Below are 11,684 nucleotides of genomic sequence, written 5' to 3'. Positions count from 1 at the left end.
GGGAGGGGCCATGGGATAATGTCAGCAGAACAAGTTTTGGTTCTTTTTGCAACATAGCCCAGCACCTCCCTTTAGAATATGGTTGTACTAGGTATTTGTTGCTTTATCTTTTGAGTCTCTGCCGTATCTCTTACAAGAGAAGAGTGGTTGCTTTCAATGTCTTGTTCAATACATACTTTTAGGGACAAGTCTATCTCACAGAAGCTTCACTCACTACATCCTTAATTGTAGGTACTGTGGGTGCATTTCCTTTTGTACTGTGCTTATTTTAAGTAAAGTGGTCATGTCTGGGTACTGCTGTATTCTCAGAATAACCATGAAAGGGGAGGTTTATCTGCTTAGGACATGAAATGATGCTTTCATATTGTGTGAAACCTCCTCTTCCTCTTGCTTAAGAGCATATATTTTGGGGTCAGTGTTTTAGGTTCTTCTTATTGTCCTGGTGACCTTGGGAAGGTCATTAAATTTCTCTGCCTCAGTTTCTTCACCTTTATCTGAGATATATTTCAATACCTTCTCTATGAATTGAAGCTGAAATAAATGATAAATATAAAATCTTAATACAAGTTCTTAGACTTAAAATTGATATCTTATTAACTATAGAAATCAAATGTTAGATTCAGTAAAAAAATGTAAGAGTTCAAAGTAAAGGATGTGTGATAAGGCTTATCCAGCTAGGATTCACAAATGTTTCTCCCAGACCTGTGTGTTTTGGAGCCATTTGAACTCTGAAAGTAGCCTCTAGTTGAATATGGACAAGTTTTGATGGTCCGTCACTTGTACATGTGGTCAAGGTTGGGTGAATGACAGAAGGGAATGAAAATGAAAGAATGAGCTAAGAATGAGAGAAGGGAAGATGTTAAATATGATTGTCCTTTATATCTGGGGGGAAAGAGCTTGAGTGACAGCTCCAACTTACATGTATTTTCTCTCTAGTGTTCTTCATTGACCAGGCCCATGTGTTTTTCTATGATAGTCTTAAAAATTCAAGGTTGTGGGAATTGGTATATGGCTTGTGGAACAGGCCTTATCCAAATGGAGAGACACCCAGGGGATGTGAGTCTTTGAACCCCTGAAATCCATCCATCTCCAAACATCTTTCTCCATTACCTGTTCCATGATAGGCAATTCTGTCATAGACCCGTTTATTCTTTGGATTGCGTTTCACCTTTTAATGCTCCATCCTGGTCACACTCATACAAATTGATCTGTCAACACTTGATCTTATATTAAGTATGTCATTTCCAGAATACTTTTGAGTACTTATTATGTACCTACCAGACACTATTATTTGGGAGGAAGCACTAACCACAGGGATGTGCTTCTGCTTTTTTTTTTTTTTTTTTTTTTTTTTTTTTATTTTTATTTATTTGAGAGAGAGAGAATGAGAGAGACAGCACATGAGAGGGGGGAGGGTCAGAGGGAGAAGCAGACTCCCCGCCGAGCAGGGAGCCCGATGTGGGACTCGATCCAGGGACTCCAGGATCATGACCTGAGCCGAAGGCAGTCGCTTAACCAACTGAGCCACCCAGGCGCCCTGTGCTTCTGCTTTTAAAGAGCAAATTTTAGGGGCAGTATCAGTAATTTACTGATAAATGTTATATACTTATAAAACTGTAAAATGTTTTTTTCTGAAAGAAAAATCTAGACTACTGTGAGGGCCCATAGCAAGATACAGGGTTTATTCTATAGTGGGGTCAGAGTGGATGAGTGAGTCATCAGGGAATACTTTCCTAAGAGTGTAATTTTGAGGCACTGATTATATGGTTGTCACTAGCTGAAGAAATCCCCTGGGTATAGGGTAGAGTTAAGGATCAGGAATGAGCATCCCAGTGGGCCAGAAAACAACATTATGGAAGTTCTTGATACTGGAAGGGGTAATGTGAACCCCAGGACCTGGAGAGACCCAGAAAATGTGTAATATGAATTACCCACCTTAATGTAGAGATCAGGAAATTCAGTTTAGGGAAGGGCACTGTGCTAGAAAGTGTCAGAGCCAGTCTCCAAGTATGGGTCTTATGAGTCCAGATCCTTTGTTCCTACCAGTTCTTCCTGTCTCTTTCAACCTTCATGGATGTTAGTATTTCTGAAGTGCTTTGTCAATGATTTTGTAGTAACTGGGAAACAATCCCCATCCCTCCCTCATGAGGATGGAGAAAATTCCCAGCATGCTAACAACTCCCTCTGAAAATTCTTTTCTCCTTCCAGCTAAAGACTTTTCTATACCTGGGTTGAGTGATGGGTTAATTCTTTTGGATCCATTTCTTTGCAGGGTGGGCTGACACTCACTTTATTATTTATTTGTTTATTAAAATTTAAAATTTGAGTAGAGTTGACACACAACATTACATTTATTTATTTTGTCTTGGCCTTTTTAGCCTCTGCCAGTGTCTTACCTGGGAGGGTGTGTGTTCAATTTCTCATTCAATACAGGCTATAAAAAAATGTGTCTGTCCACAGCACCTGCATTCGTTGCAACCTTAATTTTTGCACTGTGGGTTCATATCCATATGTTCTTTACATATTTGAAACATTCCCCTTGGTCTGAAATCAAATGCTTGATTGTCTTTCCTGGTGGTAGAGCCTGTGCACTGTTGAAAATCAGCAGGTGCTCATGGGGCTTCCACCTCCATTTGGTGTGAAACCTTCTTCAAGGTGGAGTGGATTGGTATTTGGCTGATGGAACAGACCTCATCCATATGTAGACAGTCACTTAGGGGGTGTGATTCCATGAGCCCCAGGAAGGTCCATCCATCCCTGAGTGTCTTCCACTATCTTCTGCCCATAGTCCAAAATTTTGTCATAATCACATTTATTATAATATGTTTTTATGTTTCCATGCTATGTCTTATTCATAATCATAGAAATTAAGACCTTGGAAATGCCTATTATATTAACTACTTAATTTCAGGAATACTTCTGAGTGCCTGCTGTGTCTCAGGCACTGTTATTTGGGAGATTTCATTAATCAAAGAGACATATTTCTACCTTTTAAGAGCTAAAATTTTAGTTGCATTATCAGGAATTGAGGGAATGATCATATAGCTATGCGACTGTGAAATGACATGTGGTCTGTATTTTCTATCACTTTGCCCAGTGTAGTGTTGGGGTGGGTGAGTGAGTGGTCCGGAACGGCTTTCCTGAGGATGTGATGGGTGGGTTTTATTTGCTTAAGGTGGAGCAAAAGCTCACCACAGTCTCTCAGGATCAGATGTCCTCCATGGAGAACACACACCTTCCTTCTACAGGAGGTAGAATTGCTCATGACAGGAAGAGTGCAAGAGACCTAGACCCTTTGCTAAGATTTGTGCTATTTAGACTGTTGTTTATCTAATTTATTCTATCCCCCCTTTCTATCCAGAACTTTCTTCTTTTAAGAACAAAGAGGTCTAGGGTAGAGATTGAGAGCCATCTCTCTTTTACTGGAGGAAGAGGCTTTATCCACTGATTGAGGTGTATTGGAGACTTGATGGCACTCAAAGTTGTCTAACCTTTCAGCTGTTATGGGTACTGGGGCAAAAGTCACCATGGTTCCTAGAAACTTCCATAGCTGCGGTAAAAAATTTACCTTAGACATGGCTATAGCTCTCAGATTGGACTGTGGACCAATGTGTGCTGAAGAGTGTGTACTTTTGAGCCAATACACATAGAAGATGTTATCATTTATACTGCTGAATGTATTGTGGGAAGAGGAGTATTAAGTGTACTTGTCTTGATTGTAAGGGTTGTTCCCAATGGGGAAATGCCACAATAGAATGGTGATAGTGGGGTGAGTGGGCAACTGGAAGCCCATCAGTCTTCCTCAGCACAGTCATGAGTTATCAGTAGATACTGTAGGATACGGGAATATGGGGCAGGGGAATGAAAGGAGGTCCCTACGTCGATCAAGGAATTGATTGTTGAAGAGCTGTTTCTATACCGTGCTACAAAATAGCTTTTTGTGGCCAGTGAAAAACACCTCTGGTACTTTATGAGACACTGTGCTGGAGTGCAAGCTCAGTGTGGCAGTGTTACTCATCATCCCTCCACTTCCAGGTTGTGGAGATCATGGCACCTAATGAAGTGGCATTGGTGGACCTGTTAATGTTTTCTTCAGTTATCTGCATCCATGTCATGGAAACCAATTTGCCTTCATGGAGCTTACATTGTAATATAAGGCAGCCTAAACTTTTCCATGACACCTCGCCAGTTGATAGGCTGAGATCTACAAAACAGGAATTCTCACCAGAAGGTTTATGGTACTTTTAGGTGATGACATTATTCTGATTGGAAGAGCTAAGGACAGTGGATTGTCCTTGTTAGACAAACTGTCCATTATCTAAGGAATCAGGCCAGAAGATTAACTCTTCCAAGAATCAGTGTTCAGCAACCCAGATAAGTTCTGGTGAACCATGGGGGCTGATGCCCAGATAACAACCCCAAGCTTATTCAATAGAATTGGTGTCCTTAACCCTCCAGAAAACCAAATTTGGCAGAGCATATGATACATTTGCTCAGTACTGGACAGACTTTGTACATATAGGTATCCTACCCAGACCATTACATAAAATTATTGGAAAGACATAGAGTTCACCAACAGCCTGCCTTAGAAAATATACAAAAGCTGTACAGATCACCTTTCCTTTAGGGAAAATTACCTATTCAGTGTGTTTTGACAAAGGCATCAATGACTGACATTTATGCAGAGTGGGACTTGTAGCAAAAAGATATGGCCATTAGGCAATAGCACCCTTGGTTCATGGTGCTTGCCTGAAACTACTACCCAATATACCCCATTTAAAAAGCGGTTGCTGGCTTATTAGTGGGTGCTGATGGACCTTAACAGAGTGACAAATCAAGATCGGGGTTGTTAAGCCTTGGTTTCCCTATCATGGGATGGGTTAAAAATGAGAATCCCAAAAATGTGGTTATTCCCCAAGAAACATCTGTTTTTAAGGGAGAGTGGTATATACAAAGAAGAAATAAACCAAGTGTTAAAGATGCCTCAAAGATACAAGAGAAAAATGTCCAGATACACCCAATTTCTTGAAGATGCCTGGATCTGATTGGATCTTGATGGGTTAATCTGTTAACAAAGGTAGAAGGAGTGTAGTGGGATGCAGAAAATCGAAAGACTATGAAAACCCAAATTATACCAGTTCTGCATGGAAAAGGAATTCTCAGTGGGTGAAGAAGTCTGTGGTGTTTTCATTGGAAAAATCCCCCTGAAATGCATTTTGTTATATTTTGACTGACTCCTTGGTAGCTGCCTCTAGGCTGACATTGTGAACTGGTGCTTGGCCCAGCCTCTGTTTAGCCGAACATGATGAGCCAACTGCACAAGACATACAACTCCTATTTGTGTTCCATGTGCTTGCTCATGAATAGGGACCCTTAGGATGAAAATCAGTTGAATCAAGAAGCTCATCAATCTGAACTGCCCAGGAAAGGGCCATGGTCGAGTGGATTGACTATTGCATAGGGCATGGTGATCTATTTTCTATTCAGGTTCTGGCCTGAAAACAAGATTTTAGCACACGAGGCCAAGGAAGCCTGAGAAAAGTGCTTATTAGAGTGCCAGCTCTACAGTCAAGTACAGAGGGGATCCTTGAGTCCATAAACAGATGTGCCAGACCTGGTGCTATATTGTCTTGTCAAGGTTATGACTGGCATGAATTGCAGTTGATTCCTTTTCTGACTTTGGCACTAGCAATCCTGTGAGCACAGCAGATGGAAAATTGTGTTTAATGACTGTTAGTCGGGTTACGTTTTCTATTTGTATTCGGTGACCACATCTAATCAGACAATAGTACCTACTTTACAGCAAAAAGTACTCAGCATTGGGGAACTTCAAGAGACATTCAATGGACCATTCATTCCTGTGTCATCCCAGGAAGGCAGATGCCATTGAAAGATTGCTTAGATTCTAAAAAAAAAAAAAAAAAAAAAAAATGAGCAAGGACAACCAGTCAACCAATGGTCAACTCTCAGTGGAGCATATGCTTTATGAAAGTCAATTTGGGCTTTAATTGTGACATTTCCACAGCAGGTACCTCCCATTTAAGTAGAATCTTTAATTATGAGGTTAAGTAAAAAGGATGAGGCTCAAGAGTGGCTACCATGCTGATAACTCCCTCCAATGTTTTCTTCCTTCTTCCACCTCAATTTTTCATGTCTCGGAGGGGAGCAATGGGTTATTGCTATTGACCCAGTTTTGGTTTGATGTTTAGCAAGATAATACAGTACTTTACCTTAGAATATGGGGTCCTTGGCATTTATTGTTTTGACCTTTGGAGCCTCTGCCAAACGCTTATCCAAGGACAAGTTGCTTTCAACATCCTGTTCAAGACAGACTGCGAGGGATCTGTCTGATGCATAGCATATTCCCTCACTCTATTCTTTATTGTAGGTTCTATGGGTAAATTCTTTATCTACTTTTCATATTTAAAATGCTGGGGTAAGGCAGTACCCTTTCATCCCATCATTCTGTGTGTTGTCAGGGTGCATCCAAACCCCCCCAAACCCATATATGTGACATATAAAGGCCCCTTATAAAGACTTGGTATTTGTTGGTTGTTGATTTCATCACAGTTCCAGGGATCTAGTCATTTTGGGCCTGCTGGTGTGGGAAGCCCTTCACTTTGTTCAATACCAGTTTCTGCATTTTTATTCTGTTTTCACCTGTCATAATGTGACCTGTTGGGATTCAAGGTCTTTTCTTTCATTATTTTATAGGCCTTTAAAAGACACTAGAAAAATACATTTATGGAGAGCTGACAAGTCACAATGTGTCATTGTCTCTCACCTTGTAGTATCAAATAGTGAAAAGGTGGATGGATCCCCTATAGACCCAGTGTGGCTTTTGGGTTTTCAAAGAACTTTGGAGCATAGTCATATTGGAATTTGATCAATGTCTTCACTTGAGATCCTGGGGAGCTGATGTAAGTGAGGTCAAAAAGACAGTAAATTTATTCTTTTTCTCTTTCCTATGAAAACTATGTTGGGGATCTGTTCTTCCCATGTCTGGGAGGAAAGTCCAGGAGGGTCCCATAGTTTTTCTGGTTACCCTTAGATAGCCAAATATTCTGTTGTTACTTCCAATCTGTAAGAAGCTTATTACAGGGCGGTAATCAAAACTTCAATTCCTGGGGGCACCTGGGTGGCTCAGTTGGTTGCATGTCTGCCTTCGGTTTGGGTCATGATCCCAGGGTCCTGGGATTGAGTCCCGCATCGGGTTCCCTGCTCAGCGCGGAGCCTGCTTCTCCCTCTGCCTCTGCTGCTCCTCCTGCTTGTGTTTTCCTCTCACTCTCTGTCAAATAAATAAATAAAATCTTTAAAAAAAAACTTCAATTCTTGAACATTGAGAAATATCTTCCACTCCCAGCTAGGGACTCTTTTAAAGATTGGAGTCTTGCAAATGGAGTGTATATGGATGTGGAGTTCAAAATAGGCAGCCATGTTTTGCCTTTATTTTTTTGATCATTGAGCAATTGTACAACTTCTCCCTAGTTGTACAGTTGCTCATTCTTATTCCTCTTGGTGTGGTTCCCAAAGAGAGAAAGGCTTAGAGAGAAGAGCCCACCCTTGCCTAGTTGACTAAATTGTAGTGTGGGTCTTGTGTCTGAGATACGGAGGAAATTCTGAGTGGATGCTCTCTTAGAGACATTTTCATTTCATCTTTTAAGGACTTAAGACTTTATGCCCCTGCTAAATGTAATGCCTTTCCTCTGAATTGTCATGAGACTCTCCCTCAGTCCATAGGCCTTTTGTGGTTTTTACCTCTGTTGGGGGTCATTTTGCCTTCTCATGTGCTTCTCTTGGCATTTAAGTAATTTTCAGGGTACTTTTGCCCCTAGAATCCATATATAAACCCTGGAAATCAGGGTTTTCTTTTCTGTAAATGGTGGGTTTGCTGCCTTCTCCCAAGATGCACTTTTATTGTTCCTTATCCAAGGGTACCACTAGCCTCAGCCTCTTGATTTTACTTGGGTGAGTCAGACACTAGTTCCTGTCTTCCTTGATCTTCGGGACCTTAGTCAATTGTTGTGAAGCTCTTTGTCAGTGATTTTGTGGCAAGGGGGAAATAGTCCTTTTCCCTACTTCATGAGTGTGGAGAAAATGCCTGTCACACTGATACCTTTGAATTCTTTTCTCCTTTCTCCTCAGTTCTTTTAGATCTCTGTGGTGGGTGATGCGCTAATGTCAAGAGAACCCATATAGGTCCATTTTTTGCAGGATGGTTTATTAGTCTGCTCAGGTTCCTATAAGATACCACAGACTTAGTGGCTTAAACAGCAGAAATTTATTTTTTCACAGTTCTGGAAGCTAGATGTCCAAGATCTAAGTGTTAGGGTTGGTCTCTGGTGAGAGCCCTCTTCCTGGCTTGCAGATGGCTGTCTTCTTGTTTGTCCTCACATGGCTTCTTCTGTGTGCATGCATACAGAGAGACAGGGTATACTCTGGTGTCTTTTCCTATTCTTAAATGGGCACCAGTCCTATTGGATTAGGGCCCCACTCTGATGGCCTCATTCAACTTGAATTATCTCCTTAAAACCCTATGTCCAAATAAGTCACATTGGGGGTTAGGGCTTCAACATAATAATTTTGGGGGACACAATTCAGTCCATAACAGGCATTCTAGTACCTCACCTTACATTATGGGAGTATTTGGCATTTGTTGTCTTGGCCTTTGGAGCCTCTGCCACTGTTTTTTAGAAGGGTATGTATTCAAAATCCCGTTAAATGCAGGTTTTCAGGAATATGCCTTTCCTTGAATGTCCACCTGACTCATACTCAGCTCCTCAGCCTTTTGTGACTGACCCTTCGGTTTGCCTCCTTCTGTTCTTTCCACATACTTCTCTGGATGCTTTCCTTCTAACACAATTTACTCCACTCACGATCATAACATCCACATGTGGACGTGGGAAATGCAGTCCTTTCTCTTGCACATGGCAGAAGTGCAGCTCACCCCAAACCACCCTTTTCTGATAGCTCTGGCAGTGGCTGCTCCAGCCCCAGGTTCTTAACTTTATTTGTGTATCTCAGATGCTGTACCTTGTGTTTCAAAAACTCTACAGGACATAAGAAGAGCTTTCTGAAGCTCTTTGTTATATGCTCTTCTTTCCTTATGAGGGTGGAGAAAAAACCCTACCACATTTCCTTCCTCAGAGCCCACATGTTGACCATGGAGAACAAAAACCTCTCTTCTTCAGGAGGTGGGAGTACAGGTGCTCCCAGCGATCTTATTATACCTTCTGCTAAGGACAGCTCTAGCTCCAGCTTTTTCCTCTGCGAGTCAAACATTAGTCCCTTTGTACTTCTAACTCCAGAGTCATGAGTGAAGCTTCCTGAAGCTGCTGCACCTATGTCATTTGTCCCATCTGTCTTATTCAGCTCGGTTACTATAACAAAATACCATAGCATGATTGACTTAAACAAAAGACATTTATTTCTCATAGTTCTGGGGGCTGAGAAGTCCAAAATCAAGGTCCTGGCAGATTTGGTTTTTGGTGAGGGCCCTCTTCTTGGCTTGCAGATGGCTGCCTTCTTGCTCTGTCCACATGTGATGGAGAGTGAACTCTCATGTCTCTTCCTCTTCTTATAAGGGCATAAATCCCATCATGATGGCCCTGTCCTCATGACCTCATTTAAACCTAATTACCTCCTGAAGGCTCCATCTCCAGATACCATCACATTGAGGGTTAGGGTTCAACATATAAATTTGGTGGGGGTGGGGGAGAGTAGGACACAAACATTTAATCCATAACATCATCCCTCATTTCATAATCTATCATGGGTCTCCAATCATGCAAGTCTGAGTATTATAGAGAAACGTGTGATGGGTGAAGGACTGTCTAAGCTTCCCTCAAGAATGCAGTGATTTTATGACTTACAGATGTCCCAAATGGAGAAGCTCCCTGGTGTTGTCCATGTATAGGGTATTCACTTTATGTTTTTGCCCTGGTGACTTTGTACCTATCCTTATAGGTTACACAGGGAAAAGCTTGAAACAGATCTGTCTCATCAGAATGTGGCAGATCACCTTGCCATGTCCTACTTGCCTTCCTATTCCCCTTTCAAGGTTGTCATGAGGCAAATTCTCATTCGCTCCATAGTCTTTTGGGATGTGGGACTTTCAGCTTACCCTTTACCCCTCAAAATAGATTTGCTGAGTAGATAAGACTACAGTGTCCACAACATTGTATACAGTTGCAGATTATGTTTATAAATGCTTTGGTGACAGGGAGGCATGTGATCCTTCAACTTTGTCCCCGAGACCCCTGCTGAATTGTATAGGTAGTTTGAGTTAGACATAAAAGGTAGAGAACCCCATAAATCTAAGAAAAACATTCCTTGGTTATTACCCACTCATCTATGTCACTAGGAAATTAAAACTGCTTCTGTATGACTGATGGCTATGATTACAGACAAAATACTCCCTCTTGTTCGAGTGTAGTCGGTTATGTAGAGATATACTGAGTTTTGCTCCCACAGAAAGCAGAAAGGAAAGAACAGTAAGGATAGGTCTGGGCTAAAACCTAATGAGACTTTGGAGGCTTCCTCCTTAGGTAGTAGATGAGGAAGCCCTGTCAGTTGTGCTGGGGGGAAAGTGTGGAGATCACCCAGTCACCCAACAACCAACCCCATGTTCCAAGCCAATCTAACCACGAGTACTTGGGTATTGACAAGAAGAGTACTGAGAAGACAGAAAAATTTGCTAGATTTTTCTTGTTCACACTGATGTTTATTTAACATATTCAACACTGACTTCTACCTAGGCCACTCTTCTTTCAAGAACAAACAGATCTAGACCCTAGACGATCTCTAACTGGGACAAAAGGCTTTATCCACCGGTCAGTGTGTTGGGGACTTGACTGCACTCATATTTTTCACACTTTTCCAGTCCTTGTGCACACAGAGACACAAGTCATTGTGATGCCTTGAAATTCCCATGAGCATTGTCAAAATTTACTTTGAGGAAATAACTCTCAGATTGGACTATGTACTGATGTGAGTTTATGTGTGGGCCCTTACAGACCAATGCACATGCACATTCAATGGCCCATTTATTTCCTTGGTCATCTTCAGGCTGCAGATACCACTGAAAGATGGCTTGAATTCTTAAAGAAAAAAGAGGAATGGATAGCTGATGCTCAGCTCCCAGTGGAGCCCATGCTTAAGAAAGTCATTTTGGGGTCTAAATGTGGCATTCCCCCCAGCAGGTACCTCCCATTTAAATTGGATATTTAATGAGTTTGGAGATGTGGGGAGGAGGCCCAGATTCTGGTCAGGGAAGAAAATGTCTACCACACTGATAACTCCCCCAAAGTTTCTTTCTTCCTTCTTTTACCTCAACTTTTCATATCTCTGTGGTAGGAAATGAACTAATGCCAACTGACCCAGTTTTGCTCAGGTTTTTGGCAAGATAGTATATTACTTCACTTTAGAATATGGAGTTCTAGACATTTATTGTTTTGGCCCTTGGAACCTCTGCCAAAATGCTCATATCCAAGGATGTGTTCCTTTCAACATTTTATTCAAGGCAGTCTTTATGGTCACGTCTGACAGGACCTTCCCTCAATGCACCCTTAATTGTAGCAACTGTACATGCATTTCCTTACTGCTTTCAAATGTTGGGAAGTCAGTACCTCTTTATCACATCATTCTGTGAGTGATTTGTCAGGGTGAGTTGTCAGGGTGCATGC

The sequence above is a fragment of the Phoca vitulina genome, unplaced genomic scaffold, assembly GCF_004348235.1.
Source record: "Phoca vitulina isolate PV1807 unplaced genomic scaffold, GSC_HSeal_1.0 scaffold55, whole genome shotgun sequence".
NCBI lineage: Eukaryota > Metazoa > Chordata > Mammalia > Carnivora > Phocidae > Phoca > Phoca vitulina.
Note: the sequence above shows the minus strand (reverse complement) of the source record.